This window comes from Panthera pardus, unplaced genomic scaffold (genome assembly GCF_024362965.1).
Source record: "Panthera pardus isolate Hobbes unplaced genomic scaffold, ASM2436296v1 HiC_scaffold_6, whole genome shotgun sequence".
Classification (NCBI taxonomy): Eukaryota; Metazoa; Chordata; class Mammalia; order Carnivora; family Felidae; genus Panthera; species Panthera pardus.
Genome location: NW_026526991.1, coordinates 24471699 through 24486848, shown reverse-complemented (window position 1 = coordinate 24486848; position 15150 = coordinate 24471699). Strand labels below are relative to the sequence as shown.

The following is a 15150-nucleotide window of genomic DNA, read 5'->3' as shown; positions in this document are numbered from 1 at the left end:
AAATAATTTCATGTCTCCGAGGTGAACCAGACCAGAAAAAAAAGGCACAAGTAGCTCTTTTTAGCATTCCTAAAGTAAGGAAGCAATCCTTTGAGGCTGCTTCTGAAAAAGTAGCTCATTTGTAGCAGTTCACAGAACTTTCCCAAAGACTTCAATGTAGAAAAGAGGACATTCTGCCTAAAAAATATTCAGTAGGTCAATTCCATAGATGAATAAAATCCAAACTTCTTACTGGTATAGCTCCCTCTTTGATCTCACCTACCACATCTTCCACATGCAACCTCTATTTCTCTATTTCTACTACATGGAAATACTTAATAGGCTGGTGGAGAATAACAATTTTTTTTTAATGTAAACCCTTCTTTCACAATTCCTTTTTACATACTGCCCTTTTATCCTAGTAAGTGCTAAAGCTAATCATCTCTAGCATTACTTCCTCCAAGAAATCTACCAAGTACCCCTTGGCTGAATGTCATTCCCTCCTCTTCAGGACAAGTCCACCTTTGGTACAGCATGAATAAATGAACAAAATCATAAATTACCTAATTTTTACAGAGATGCTCTTTACAAGATACAACCTGGACAATGAGGAAATGGAAGTCTACCCTGATTCCTGATCCAACTCTTACAGATGTGCTGACACATCTAGGACTGAAGTTTTAAGCTAGAGAGACGAGGTTGAAAAGAAAAAAAAAAATGGAGACACCTCTTTTACTTCTCTTTTGCCTACCATTTATAAAAGTAGAATAAAAATACATACATAGTATCAAAATTATTTGAAGAAAAACTGTCTTGCCATACCAGACATTAAGATATATTACAAAGCAGTGATAACTAAAATAAACTGGAGCTAGAATAAGAACAGATGGATCACCAAAACAAATTATTTCAGATTAAGAGAAAAAAACGTTACATATAGCAATATGATTAAAAAAAAAGAAAGTATCACAGGGGCACCTGGGTAGTTCAGTAAGTTAAGCATCCAAATTTCAGTTTCTGCTCAGGGCATGATCTCATGGCTCAAGCCCTGCATCGGGCTCTGAACTGACAGTGTGGAGACTGCTTGGGATTCTCTCTCTCCCTCTCTCTCTCTGCCTCTCCTCCCCTTGTGCTATGTCTGTCTCTCCCTCTCAGAATAAATTAAAAAAAAAAAAAAAAGTATTACAAAATAATGAAAAATGAAGCTGTCAGGATTCAGGGAATGGTAAACATTTCCTCCTGAGCAATCTGAGGGGAAAATAAGGAAAAAAAAACCAGCAATCAAAGAAATCCAAACCCAAGCAATGACATCTTTCTATAAATTATCTAAAACAAGTATTATTATTATTACTTTTTTTTTTAGAAAGAGAGAGAATGAGCAGGGGACAGGGCAGAGGGAAAGAGAAAGCAACTCCCAAGCAGGCTCCAAGCCTAGCACAAAGCCTGACATGGGTGCTCAATCCCATGACCCTGGGATCAAGACCTGAGCTGAAGTCAAGAGTCAGACACATAACCAAACTTAGTTGACATCTAAATCTAAGTTACATCTGGGAAGTAACTAACCAACTGAGCCACCCAGGCGCCCCTGAAGCAAGAATTTTAAAGAGTAGTGTCAGTAAAAGTAGATGTGGCACATTACTAGTGGCACTGCCACAACAAGCATTAATTGAAAAGGTTCACAGGGTTTGATCTGGGAATTCCCTGTCTCTGTATCTGGCTACCCTAAGGAAATGTAAAATGGCGGGGAAAGGATGGTGTGGTCACGTGCTACAGCCTGTCCCAGCACAATTTAAAATGATGCAAAATGAAAAGTAGTAATTTATTATTAACCGCTATGAAACAGTTAACTGTTGCTGTAACAATGAAAACGATAGCCATAAAAATTATTTGGTAACTTAAAAAACTTACATTATAAAAAGGATCTTAAACAAAAATATTAAACTCTGTATATGAAAAAACACAGAGAATATTTGAAGATGATAACCACTGCTAGGGAATTTAGATCATGGTCTATTTTCTACATTGGTATGTTCTTACATTTAAAAAATAATTTTTAAAAATATAATAATTGAGACTGTACAGATGCAAAACAATAAGACACTCAAACTGTTAAAGTAATTAAGCAAGAAGGTGATTAGACTAAGGTGGCTCTAATGCCTTGGTACCCTAGGTAAGCAAACCAAAACCTAAGCCACAGTCACTATACAAGAATCTGAGAAAATGAAACTTAAGAACAACCAATCACAGTCAACTAGGCTTTCCAAAGAAGGCAACTGCTTAAAATATCACCAATCAAATAATTCCCTTTGCTTCTAGGTCTTCCCTGTAAAAACTTTCCACTCTCCCAGCTCTAGTTGGTAGACAGGTAAAAACCTCTGGTTTGGTGCTCCCTAACTCAATCAATGTATGCTCATTAAACTTTGAAAAAAAAAAAAAATTAACATGCCTCAGTTTGCTTTTTAGAAAACAAACTAAAAAACCAAAACAAAAAGATATTCACTAAAGGGATAAAAAATAAATACAATAATTGGAACATAAGACTTTTATAGTGTTAAGAAAATCCTCCAAAACATGCTAAAACTAGGAAATCCAAAAAAGAATACAAAGAGAGAAAAAATAAGATGCAATGATGGAAAGTTTCAATCACTTTGCCCTTACTTTAATTTCTATACGAGTGATTGCTCCTCTTAACACTGTACTAAACCCTAGAACTGTGTTTCTAAAACCCAAGGATTGCCTGGAACATTTTAAAAACGAAGCTCAGAGATTTGAATTCAGTTGCTCTGGGACAGAGCTTAAGATTTTACATCACACACACACACACACACACACACACACACACACACATCACGGAGACATCTAGTTGGGTTTTTTTTGTTTGTTTTTTTTTAATCAACAAGAGTGCTTCCGAAGTTCATGTGAAGGCCACTGACCTAGAAGAACATAAGATAATAAAAACCTAAGATAATAGGGGTACTGGGTGGCTCAGATGGTTAAGCATCCAACTCTTGATTTTGGCTCAGGTCGTGATCTCATGGCTCAGTTTGTGAGTTCGAACCCTGTGTGTCAGGCTCTGTGCAGACAGCCCCAAGCCTGCTTGGGATTCTTTCTCTCCTCTCTCTCTGCACCTCCCCAACTCGCACAGGTACTCTCTTTCTCTCTCTCAAAACAAACTTAAAGAAAAAAAAGATAAGAGTTTATGACAAAGAATAAAACGCAAAAACAATTTTCTTTTTTTGGTGGATGTTATGACCTGTTATTCTATTTTGACTTTCAGAATATCTGAATCACACATAAAAGTCATTAACATGGACAGCAAATACTGTTAAGAGGTCAAACAAGCGGTACAGGATAGGTCTGAAGAAGGGGAACAGACAAAGGGCAAATGGTTACAAGAAAAATCTGGTTGGTCCTAAAGAAAAGATTAATCAATGTGCTTATTTACCAGGAAGGTTATAACACTTTTATTCATAATGGGCATTAGATAAGAAACAATAATGAATATCCTACATTATTTGGTCCAATAGTCTATAGTATCCTCCTCCCCACAATATACCTGAAGGACGCAACATACGCCGATCAGTAACGCTAACTCACTAACAATGTTTCTCAAATTGGGTGGGAGTAGGGAAGCATATGCAAAAATCCTGGAGGTTATGTACAGTTTTAAAAGCCAGAGAGATTATTTTAATTCAATTGTCCTTGTGAATCACTTACTTAACCTGAAGGAATAAACCTGAAGGAATAGATCAGCAAAACAATTCTGGTACATTACCAACAATTCTTCCTATTAAAGAGGAATACAAAAAAAAAACAAAACTGCCAGTTCTGAATGCTAAATGCAAGGTACTTTGAAAAGTGCTGTACACATACCATTTCATTTAATCCCCAAACCCCATGAAATAGGTTCTGGCACTTCCCAATTTCATAGAAGAAACTGACCCTTAAGTGTTTAAGTAACTGGTTCAAGATCACATGATTATCAGTTACGACTGAAATAATTTCTTTATGGAAAACATATGGACACATATAACCAATTCCAACTTTATAAGAGTTCAGATTTTTTCCCAAAAAATTGTACTTAAAATTAAAAATGTGTCAGGGCACCTGGGTGGCTCAGTTGGTTAAGCAACCAACTCTTGATTTCAGCTCAAGTTATGATGTCATGTTTGGGATTTTCTCCCTTTCTCTCTGGTCTCCCCAGCTCGTTCACTTTCTCTCTTTCTCTCTCTCAAAATAAATAAACTTTTTAAAAAATGTGTCAACCATTTTATAGCTTCTAAGGAAGAAACAGGATCAGAGGAGAATAGAAATAGAAATAACATTTGATGGGGGGGGGGGCAAATGCTCACAAATTTATGGGGAGGGGCGCCTGGCTGGCCCAGTCGGTAGAGCAAACAACTCTTGATCTCAGGGTCGTGAGTTCAAGCCCCATATTAGAAATTAGGAGCTTAATTTTTAAACAAAAATTTTTTTTAAATTATGGGCAAAAAAATCTACTGTAAAATACAGTGCTGACTCCACTGTTCCTGAAATGATAAAAAGGTCAGTAAATAAATCATGATCTTGAAAATTTAACTGATACAAAAATTTTTAATGTTTTAAGACCATATAATAAGTTGAGAAATATGAAAAGGCACTACATCTCACAAATTATGAAAATTCATTTTTAAATGTTACATTTCAAGATGTCATCAAGCCATAATCTCTGATTTCTAAAATGTATCTAATTCTTACAACATACCTACTATAACAGAGGTATAATTTAAACCTCAATTTAAAAATATATCAATAAAATGTCTTTAATTTTAAAATCAGACTCTAAAGCAGTTTTTATTTAATTACAATAATCCCAATAAAAACAAAATTCTTGGTCAACTGTATACATAAACTATCAGGGCAACAGGGATGGCAATAAATGCACTGTTCTCTCCCTTTGAGTGCAATTCTATACTTCAGTAAATGCATTTAGCTCTAGTACTACATAGGTAAAGAGCTCAATTTCATTAAGCACGAAGTTTTATCAGCTAAACCAGATTTCACTCTTGATATCGACCAAAGTTTTTAGATCTTTAGAAACAGATGCTTTATGTACATATAAATAATGTAATTTTATATTTCCAATTTGTCTAAGAAAACAAATTAGTACAGTTTACATGTAATTAAAAAGACCCAATAATGCCGTTATTGCCCCTCCAGGTTGGCCTACAAACTGCTTCCATATTGCTCATACACAAATACCACCTACATGTAACAACAATACTCAAAACTTTTGATGGCTTTTAATTTTTCTCCCGTATCAGAATTGACTCTTGACTCTTTCTAGGCCATGATTAATCTGACCGTAATTTACCAATTCAGATCCTAATCCTATCACTTCATTCATTCAATTAGGCAATACATAATTTGGAGGGAATACCAAAAAACCATGGTCTATCTGGAGCACAAGGCCAACCAGAATGGAGATTTATAAATAATTAATTACAAAACAATGTCTTAAGTACTATGGTAGACATAAATGTTATAGTACAATTACCACAACTCCACCAGAGTAGATGAAAGATGACAAAGTGACATTTGCCCTCAAAAATGAGAATTTCTCTCCAAGCATCACAGCACTGTAACACCAACACATCAGCTTCCTCATCTTTATTTCTTAGGATGGACCAGGAATGCTAGTATAGAACAGACATAGATACATGGATAGATGGGCAGAAGGAAGGACAGACATATACATAAATGTAAAGAAGAATGAATACCTGTTAGATTTAAATGGCCAAAATTGGATGTAATAATACAGATGAGGTATTCCAAAACCCTTACATATTAAAGGAACAACAGGAAAAAATAAATCTGAAATATATTTAGGAAATAAAATTGATAAAGTTTGGTGTGAGAGACTGGACTAGGGAGAGGAGAGCTAACAGAAAAGCATAATCTGCCAAAGCTTTTGGCTCAAGTGACAAGGCTGATGGTGGTGCATTACTGTGGTTGGGAACGGAGGCAGAGACTAAAAAAACGTTCAGCTCTGGTAAAGGAACACTAAGAGGCAACATCTGGGAGGTAACTAGAAGGAATTCAGGAAAAAAGGTCTGGATTAGAAGTAAAGGTGTAGAGATCATCAACATAGAGGTAATTAAGAACAAAGCACTGAATACAGAGGAGACTACCCAGGGAACATGTAAAACATGAGATTAGGACCAAGAGCAGAACACTCCGGTCAACCGGTGTTGCTGTTATTTCACGTATTATAATAGTTCGTCATTAAATTATATTTTTATACCATATACAATGACTAACACAATGCCTGGGGCACAACAAATGCTTTAAAAGTGCTTACTTATTATACCCCTGAATTGAAAAACAAAATGTATTGGGGCACCTGGGTGGCCTGGTCAATTAGGTGTCCAACTCATGATTTTGGTTCAGGTCATGCTCTCTCAGGTCTGGAGATAGAGCCTGCCTCAGGCTCTGCCCTGGGCTCCTGGGCCGGAAGCCTGCTTAAGATTCTCTTTCCCTTGCTTTGTCCCTCCCCTGCTTGAATGCACATGGGCACCTCTCCCTCTAGCTCCTTGCTCTCAAAAAAAAAAAAAAAAAAAGGAAACTAAAAGAGAAAGAAAACGTATGAAGTATAATAAAGCCATAAAGGATTTCTTAAAAATATTTCAATAAGACAAGCTCAAAGTGCTAAAGTCTCCTTAAGGAATCTAAAATTTATTTCAAAAATCAATAAAAAGCTTTCCACCAGAAATAACAGTACAAACCAGTAATTAAAACATTAAAATCTGGAATTATGGGAAAGGTTTATTTTAAAGATAATGCTTAAAAATATATATTAGCTAGTTTATTTTACATATTAGCTGATTTAAAGGATAATGCTTCTAAATTTGGAGTAAGAGCTTCAATGTTGTTACCTAATGATTTTTCACAAATATTAATACCAATTTTTACCAAACTTTGTTTATATTATTTAATATTAATACACACTATTAACAAATATTAACCATCAATTATAAGAATAGATGGACTAAATATATGACTGAGAAGACCAAAGTGAGTTAGTCACTAACCTAGAATATAGTTAAATTATTCTTGGGTCCTTTTCCCACTGTTTACAAATATGCATTTAAAACTTAGACTATTGTTGAAAGTATTTACACTAATAAATGCATAAAAAGAAATAAAAATGCGCTTTTACAAGGTTGACAAGGGGAATGTGCAGCTCAGTTGGTAGAGCATGCAACTTTTGATCTCAAGGTCATAAGTTCAAGTACCATGATGAGTGTAGAGCTTACATTAAAAAAAAAAGTTGACAAAACCTTTTCCAAATTAACTTTTATGACAACAAAAGAAAATCTGCTTTCATTGCTTTTCCACTTTAATGTAATACCCTAGTCAATTCAATAACATTTTCTGTTCTTCAAATTGAACAACGGATAGGATATATATCAACAATAACATCATAAGGGCTGGCTTTCAGTGTAAAAAGTTATCACCAAAAATGTACAATCTGCTCTGATATTTCCATTTTCAGTGGTATATAGACACATAGTAATAAAAACACAAAAATCAAAATTTACACTTTACTTAACTAAATAAGCAATTCCAAAACCCAAACCAATAGGCAATTATTTGTGTACAGATATAGATATAAAATTTATCTACCTTAAAGCAAAATTCTCACCCAATACTGAAGCAACCTACACAGCATGCATCTGAGCCACCTTCCCATTTACGACATATGCTAAAATAATGCAAACTAATTTTAACACATGTAAAATCAAAACAAATAAGAAAATTCAGAAGCAAAAATGAGAGTAAATATACAGTATAATTATTTTTGCTTTTCAGCACCACTATTCATTTTACTTTGTGCCCCCCCAAAATAATTGATAAATCCATGATTAAAAATAAATCTACAAATATTTTCAGTATTTTTTAGCATTTTTAATTCATATTTAGCTATAAACATGTCCTCTTATACATTTTGTATAGTTCAATTGTTTTGTGTGTAGGAATTTAAATCTAATTTTGATGAGTTTTTAAATTTATCACTTTTTAGTTCTCTCTATAGCAGACATTTAACACAGACTTTTTAACATCACATCCCCAAGGAGGCAGTGTAATATAGTGGTTTGAACACCAACACTGGAACCTCAGCTTCATCACAGAGGTAGGAGCTTGGAGACCACCACTTAATCTAGGGCCTCTGTGTCCTTATTTGAAATCAGGCACAATACCTATATGATGAGCTTACTATGAGGATTAAACAAAGTAATACCTGGCATAGTACTAGCAAAAGAGGTAATTGAGTTTAATTTCTTTCACATATAGTTTACATCAAAAAATAATTTTATTTTGGGGTGCCTGGGTGGCTCAGTCAGTGGGCATCCGACTTCGGCTCAGGTCATGATCTCACGGCTGGTGAGTTCGAGACCCGCGTTGGGCTCTGTGCCGACAGCTTGGAGCCTGGAACCTGGAGCCTGTTTCGGATTCTGTGTCTCCTTCTCTATCTGCCCCTCTCCCGCTTGTGCTCTGTCTCTCAAAAATAAATAAATGTAAAAATAATAATAATAATTTTATTTTTTTAGCATTTACTTTTGAGAGAGAGAGAGAGAGAGAGAGAGAGAGAGAGAGAGGCAGGAGTGCAAGCAGGGGAGGCGAAGAGCAAGAGGGAGACAGAATCCAAAGCAGGCTCCAGGCTGTCAGCACAGAGCCCAATGCAGGGCTCAAACTGCAAGGTCAGAACCTGAGCTGAAGTCAAGACCCTTAACCGACTAAATCACCCAGGCACCCCCCAAAAAAAAATTTTTAAAGGAGACTTGGAGAGCAAGGTAATTTTCATTCATCCCAATATGCCACAGATCTGTAAATCTACCTCCTCACATACAGTATTCAGTATCATAGGTTACTATGGAACATAACATTATTTATAGTAGGCACCTTCCCATTAGATTTATTGTTAGGTTTTTATTTATTTTCCAAGTTGGCCAACAGAGAGAGGGAAACAGGCTAGGAAAGGTAAGCTACACTCAGATATATTCAATACATTTTCCTGGCCCTTGGCAATTACTCTTTCCAGGTCAATATTTTGCAGATATGAAAGCAGTTGCCAACTAAAAAGGCTCAGAGTAAAATAATGACTAAGACTCCAGTAATGACAGTAAGAATTCTTGGCTTAATTCATAAATATTGTAAATAGAAATTAAAAAAAAAAAAAAAAAGGTCCTCTCCCCACCAGTTCAAAGAAATTGCCAACACTGTAGGTTGAATGCTAGTAACCTACACCAAATTTTCTATTTAGGTGATTTTTTAACCTCATAAATAGTATATAAAGCACAATTTTAAATGCCATAAACCTCCTGTTTATCTTTATCATCTAAAATGCAAAACGCCGGGGCTCCTGGGTGGCTCAGTGGGTTAAGCATCCAACTTTAGCTCAGGTCATGATTTTGTAGTTCATGGATTTGAGCCTTGCACTGGGCTCTGTGCTGATAGCTCAGAGCCTGGAGCCTGCTTCAGATTCTGTGTCTGCCTCTCTCTCTGCCCCTCTCTCACTGCACTCTGTCTCTTTCACTCTCTCTCAAAGATAAACATTAAAAAAAATTAATAAATAAAACGCAAAATGCCATGATCAGTTTATAAATTGCACTTTAAGTAACTTTTCCATTTAAAAGTTTAAGCAAAAATTACACATTCAAAATTCAAAGAACCTCAAAACTATTCTTCCTTCCCATATATGAAAGGAGACAATTTTTAAAATAGATAAAATACTCTAATGAATATTTTTATTAACTGAATTTAACATATAATGTCCTTTTTCTACAACACAGCAATACATTTGTTAAGAAATTATCCTCCGTGGAAGTGTAAAAACTATAAAAAAGAATGCCATGACATGATGCTGCAATTTTTATAAAGATTAGAGAACAGTAATAAAGACTCAAAATGTAATGCCTTATAAATATGCAACACGATTAGACAATAACAAAGAAAATACCAGGGGGAAAATTCTGTGTTCACAGATAATGTTTTATAGTATTACAGGACATCATCTTCACTTCTTCAGTTGCCACTATAGTTTCTACCATTCACAGTAAAATGCCTCCAGTTGTTTGGTTAGTACTATTTCACCAATAAAGGAAAAGGAGGGAAATACTGCTGAAAATAAGGGGAAAAACAAAAGCCTCAACAAAGTACATTATTTTATGCCATCTCTTTCCACCCTAATCATAGGACAGAAGCAGTATCTAAAAACGAAACATATCAACAAATATATACATTAAAATCTGTTTAGTCAACACGACTACAGAGAAAATAAAATTTAAATTTTCTATTTTTTGTAAAACCAATGACTTATTAGAACAAGATTACTGGTGTACAAAGCTACCACTGTATATTGGATCACTACCATACACTGAAATAACTCTTGCAATTTCATCTTTCCTTACTATGTATGTCTCTTTCTCCCTTCAGGTAATCAGAGCACATCTGGCAGGCTACACTATTTCAAATACCTAACACCTGAAAGTGACTTTATTGGGTCAGAGTTCAAGGATGAGCATAAACTCTTTTACGGGAGCTTCTTTCAGTAACAGGAAAATTAGGTTACTAACAAGGCTTTATACTTCATACACTTTTTTTCTGATTTTAAAAGGAATGTAAAAATTTGGAAAATACAGAGCTGTATTTTTTTTCATCCATAAATCACACCACCCAGAAATCTTCGTTAACTTTTTGGTAGATTTCCTTCAGAGAATTAAACTTCATAATCTAATTAAACACTAACCAACATGTAGAAAATAGCCAATGTATCTTCGATTTGGCCTTTTGATAAATATGCTATACAAAACACCAATCATTAATGATACGATCTTTAATTTCACAGAGATATTTGAAATGTATTAAGTGGTGAGAGTGGGGTAGGGAGTACACAATTCAGAGGCGGGTCCCTAAAACGAAATCCTTTTCACAATTTTTATAGCGTCAACATTGTAATGGCAGCAAGATATGGCTGTTCCCAGAATAATATCAACAGTAACGTCCCTATACCAAAGTCTTTACTTTTAATTTCTTTCCATCATGCTTCAATGTCTATTTTGGCTGTAAAATATACATGTATACATGTACATATATGTGTGTGTGTATATACATACGCCAAAGGCTCAGCTATTTTCTTTGAAGTCCAGCATTCAAACTGTTAGTGTTTCTGGCCTATGAGACAGTCCACCAGATAAAAGGATGACACTTCTATATTCCAATATTCTCCCTAATAAAAAAAGGACTTTTCCTTAAATATTGCCAATTTTTTTCCATTGTTACAACGATTGTTTTTGGAAGTATGCAGATATTAGAATTACAAAGACTGACATGACCTCATTAACAAACAAAACCAATAACACCACTGGCAGCAAATTTTTTTCTTAAAATTTGATTGAACCTTGCCTCTAGCTTCAACGGAGGCTTTCCTTGACTCCAGGCATTAAAGATCTTAAAATCCCATTCATTTTCTTCTGCCCAATGGTTAACAGAAGTCTAAGATACAGTAACTCAAATTTGTTACTTTGACCTTCTAACACCAGCACCCTTTAAAAGAAATCCCTCAACAAGAATCAGCAAAGTTTGAGGAAAGAATTGTCTTTAAGTCAAGCATTTCCTGATAAGTGACAGAAGGTCTGGCTGCCAGGAATACACTTTGCTGACCCTAGTAAGAGCCGAGACTCAAAACAAAATTTGCCACTTTTGTTACCTAGAAAATTTATTTGGCTAAGAAGTGATAAACCATAACCAAGGCCGTGTCTTTAGTGGACGAATTAATATAAAAGAGGAGCGCCACGGGTTTCAGCTAAATGTTTTTGCCATTTTTGAAGAAAAGCTAATTGTTAGTGGCCATGTGACATTATAAGATCCCAGAAAGGAAAGGGTGGGAGGAAGAGAGAGGAGTTCAAGGCAGTTCAGGGTCAGAACAAGCTCAGGCATCCTGTCATTAGCAAACGTTCCCCCAAGCTGAAGGCAAAATACTGCTTACCCGAAAAGGAGTGGGTGAAAAGTAGGGGGAGAATGAGGGGGAAACCACAAGGGAGTCAATGTGGCAGTGAGGTGGTGACGGGAAGCAGGGAATCTGGAGCTATCCAGCTGAGTTGGGGAGCAAAAGCATCGGGCACGAAAACGCTGAGAAAAGCAATTGCAACGGAGACGACAATACTTGGCAACTGCCCATATTCCCCTCCCCATCGGTTCTTTGGGTTTCCCACACTCCCTCCACCTCAGCTCTTGACCGACACTCAGGGGTGTGACCCGCCAGCGGGAGGCTGCGGTGATCTTTGTCTCGGCCGGCTCCCCACGCGAAGGCTCCTCCTCCTCCTCCTCCTCCTCCTCCTCCCCCTCCTCCCCCGCGCTCGCCACCCGCTCACACCCCCGGCGTCTCCAAGGAGCTGGAAGCGCGGCGGCCACCGCCGCCTCCTCGCCCACCTCCCGCGGACTCGCGCCCTTCCTTTCCCCTCCGCCGCCCGCGCCTGCAGCTCCACCCCCGCCGAGGGGGATCTTTGTGTCTCCGGGGACTTTCAGCCTCTTTCCTCCTGGGCCTCCCCCGGAGACCAAACGGGCAGCAAGCACCAGAGGAGGCTGCGGCTGGAGGCGCCTCCCGCGAAGAAGCCCATCACATACCCACATCCCATCCCACCCCACCCCGGAAATGCCTGGGCGACCCGGGGTTCGCGCTGGACCAGAGGGGCGACAGGCACTCGCGAGCTCCCTACGCCGCGCCTCCCTCTCTCAACTTCCCGGCCGGGCCTGAGCCTCCAGCGCCCCCGAAGCCTCCCGCCCCGGCCCTCGGTCCCAAGCACCCTCCCGCCCCCCTCGGCTCGGGGTCCGCCCGGCAGGAGGAAAAGCCCCGCGAGGTCGCCCGCCACCAACTCACCAGCAAGTGCGGGGGCCGCGTCGCGAAGCGAGGCGCGGAGCGTGAGCTGCTCTGCCGACGCCCGCGGCGACCGGATGCAGGTCCGGGTCCCAGCGGCTGGCGGACCCGAGGCGCCTCCGAGGCGCAGGCCTCCGCCGCTGCCTTCCGGCTCTCGCCGAGGGTCCGGAGCCTCCGGGAGGGGCCGCGGGTCCCTCACGCGTTGCCAAGCCCCCCGGACAACATGGCTCCCGGGCCGCCGGGCCGCGCGGGCAGCCCACTAATCCCCTCGGAGGAGCCTGGGCGGGAGCGAGGCGGGCAGGGAGGTGACGCCCGGCTGAGGCGGCCCGCCCGGACGAGGGTTCCTTCTTCTCTGCGGCCGGACCGTGAGGAGCTCCGGAGACCGCGGGCGGCCGCTTTCGTTCTCTGCGTGTGCGTCGCTTTCTCACTCGGTGGCTGCGGACTGACGCCTCCGCCTGTTCCCCGGAGGAGAGCGAGCGAGCGAGAAAAAAGACTTTTATTGAAACGATCCAACCAGCAGCGACGGAGAAAAGCGACCCGCCGCGGGAGCTTCCCCCACCCCCGCCTGAGCGGCTTGCCGCGGGCAGCGCGACCCCTGCTGGCGGCGGCGGCGGGAGGGGCGGAACCGACGGTCCGGGGGCGGGGCCTAGAGGGCGGGGCGGGGTATCCCCGGGAAACCCCCCGCCCCGAGGTGGGGGCCTTGGTCTCTCCAGCAGGGCTTCTGAAGCCGTCCGACCGAGGTGAGAGGGGTGAGAAGACCCCGCAGATGTGAGATGGTTACGTAGTGACGCAACAACACAGCGCCTGGGGAAGAGATTACCTGAGCAATTCAGCCCCTGCATCTTCCTCCCATCCACCCCCAACAAAACAAAAACTCTTGCTTAAATTATGCAATTATGTAATTAAGATATCAATGCCGCAGTTCTCTACTGGTATTCTAGAGAGTTGATGTCAAGGGGCCCACACCTGAGCATACTGATTGCAACTTTTCTCCTTTATTATGGGTGGTTGAGTGGGGTAGCAGGGCAGCAGTCATTCACTCACGCAGCATTTGTTCTTTTAATTTCTTTGTACTGTGTTCTTGGCAATATGCTACGTCCTCAAAGGACTGAGAGCCTAGCTGGATGAAAGATAGTCAATACGCAGTTATAATAAAAATATGGGCTATGTGAGAAGAGAAATACAAGGTGCTATAAGAGAACAGAGAGGAGCTACTGTTGCCTTTGGTTAGGTTTTGTTTTCTTGGGGGGAGGGAGCGCCAAGAGGTTGGCCCAGTTTCTGTAAATATTTTTACTTTCTTCTTTCCCAGAGGCTAAAAGCTAGTTCAGGAATGAACAGCAGAGTGAAAGTGAAGACAAACTAAAGTAATACTGACCCACTTTTTTCCACTAATAAGGATAAAGACAGAAGGTAAAAACAAACCCCTAGAGGGAGATAATGAGAGGATAGAAAAGACAAGAATGGGGACCGGATGTGGACAACCTAAACGAAAAATTTTAAACCACATAAAAGTCTGCTGAAGTGAGATACAAATATTTTTTCCATTTTAATACCAGGAAATAGACTTTGTAAGTTTTTAATGCAATTTCAAATCACATTATATCCTAAGGACTTCTGACAATTACCTTCTTGGATTCCTGGATGAATCCTTTCCCTCTAAAAATAATGCCTGCTGACTTCTTTCTCTTATTTTGTTGGGCAAAATGGAATATATCTACTGTAATAGCCAACGAAAATCATACATTTCAATCAGACTTCTCCCATGCCTCTAAAATTACCAGGATCCATAAATTAGAAACATTTATGCTCTGCACATATTTAACACTGCTTATCGTTCATATACGAATGCAAATGTAGAACACAAGCTTTCTTTTAGAACAAGTGTGCTTAAAAAAAAACACCGTTAGTGATGCTTTTTTGATTTGTCCAAGTCAGAGAACTTTGTGCTATACCAAGAATATAGCATCTATGTAATATAGCATCATTTTTAGAGGCCTTTTAAAGTTAGAGAGCTAAAAAATTAGTATTTATATAAGGCCTACTTACATGCCAAGCATTTTTCACATATTTGTCTTATTTGGAAAAAAAATTGTGTGTCTTTTTTTGGGTCCCTTAGAAAATGTTAAAAATCATAATAAAAGTGAGTCTACAAAACGACATCCTGAGTTGCATATCAATGATTCCCCTTTCATATTATTAGATTGGAATTACTCAATTAGAAATCCAAAGATTGTCCTAACTGCCTCATCTAAAGC

At 39.2% G+C, this 15150-nt stretch overlaps 1 protein-coding gene across 1 annotated transcript in view; it reads right to left on the bottom strand.

Annotated features, from left to right (window-relative positions):
• CDK17 (cyclin dependent kinase 17) overlaps positions 1-13005 on the bottom strand; it is a 108782-nt gene extending 95777 nt beyond the window's left edge. Inside the window, exon 1 of the mRNA XM_019446499.2 lies at positions 12899-13005. The gene's annotated coding sequence lies outside the window, so the exon portion shown is untranslated. The remainder of the gene's footprint in view (positions 1-12898) is intronic.
• Positions 13006-15150: the final 2145 nt, after the last annotated feature.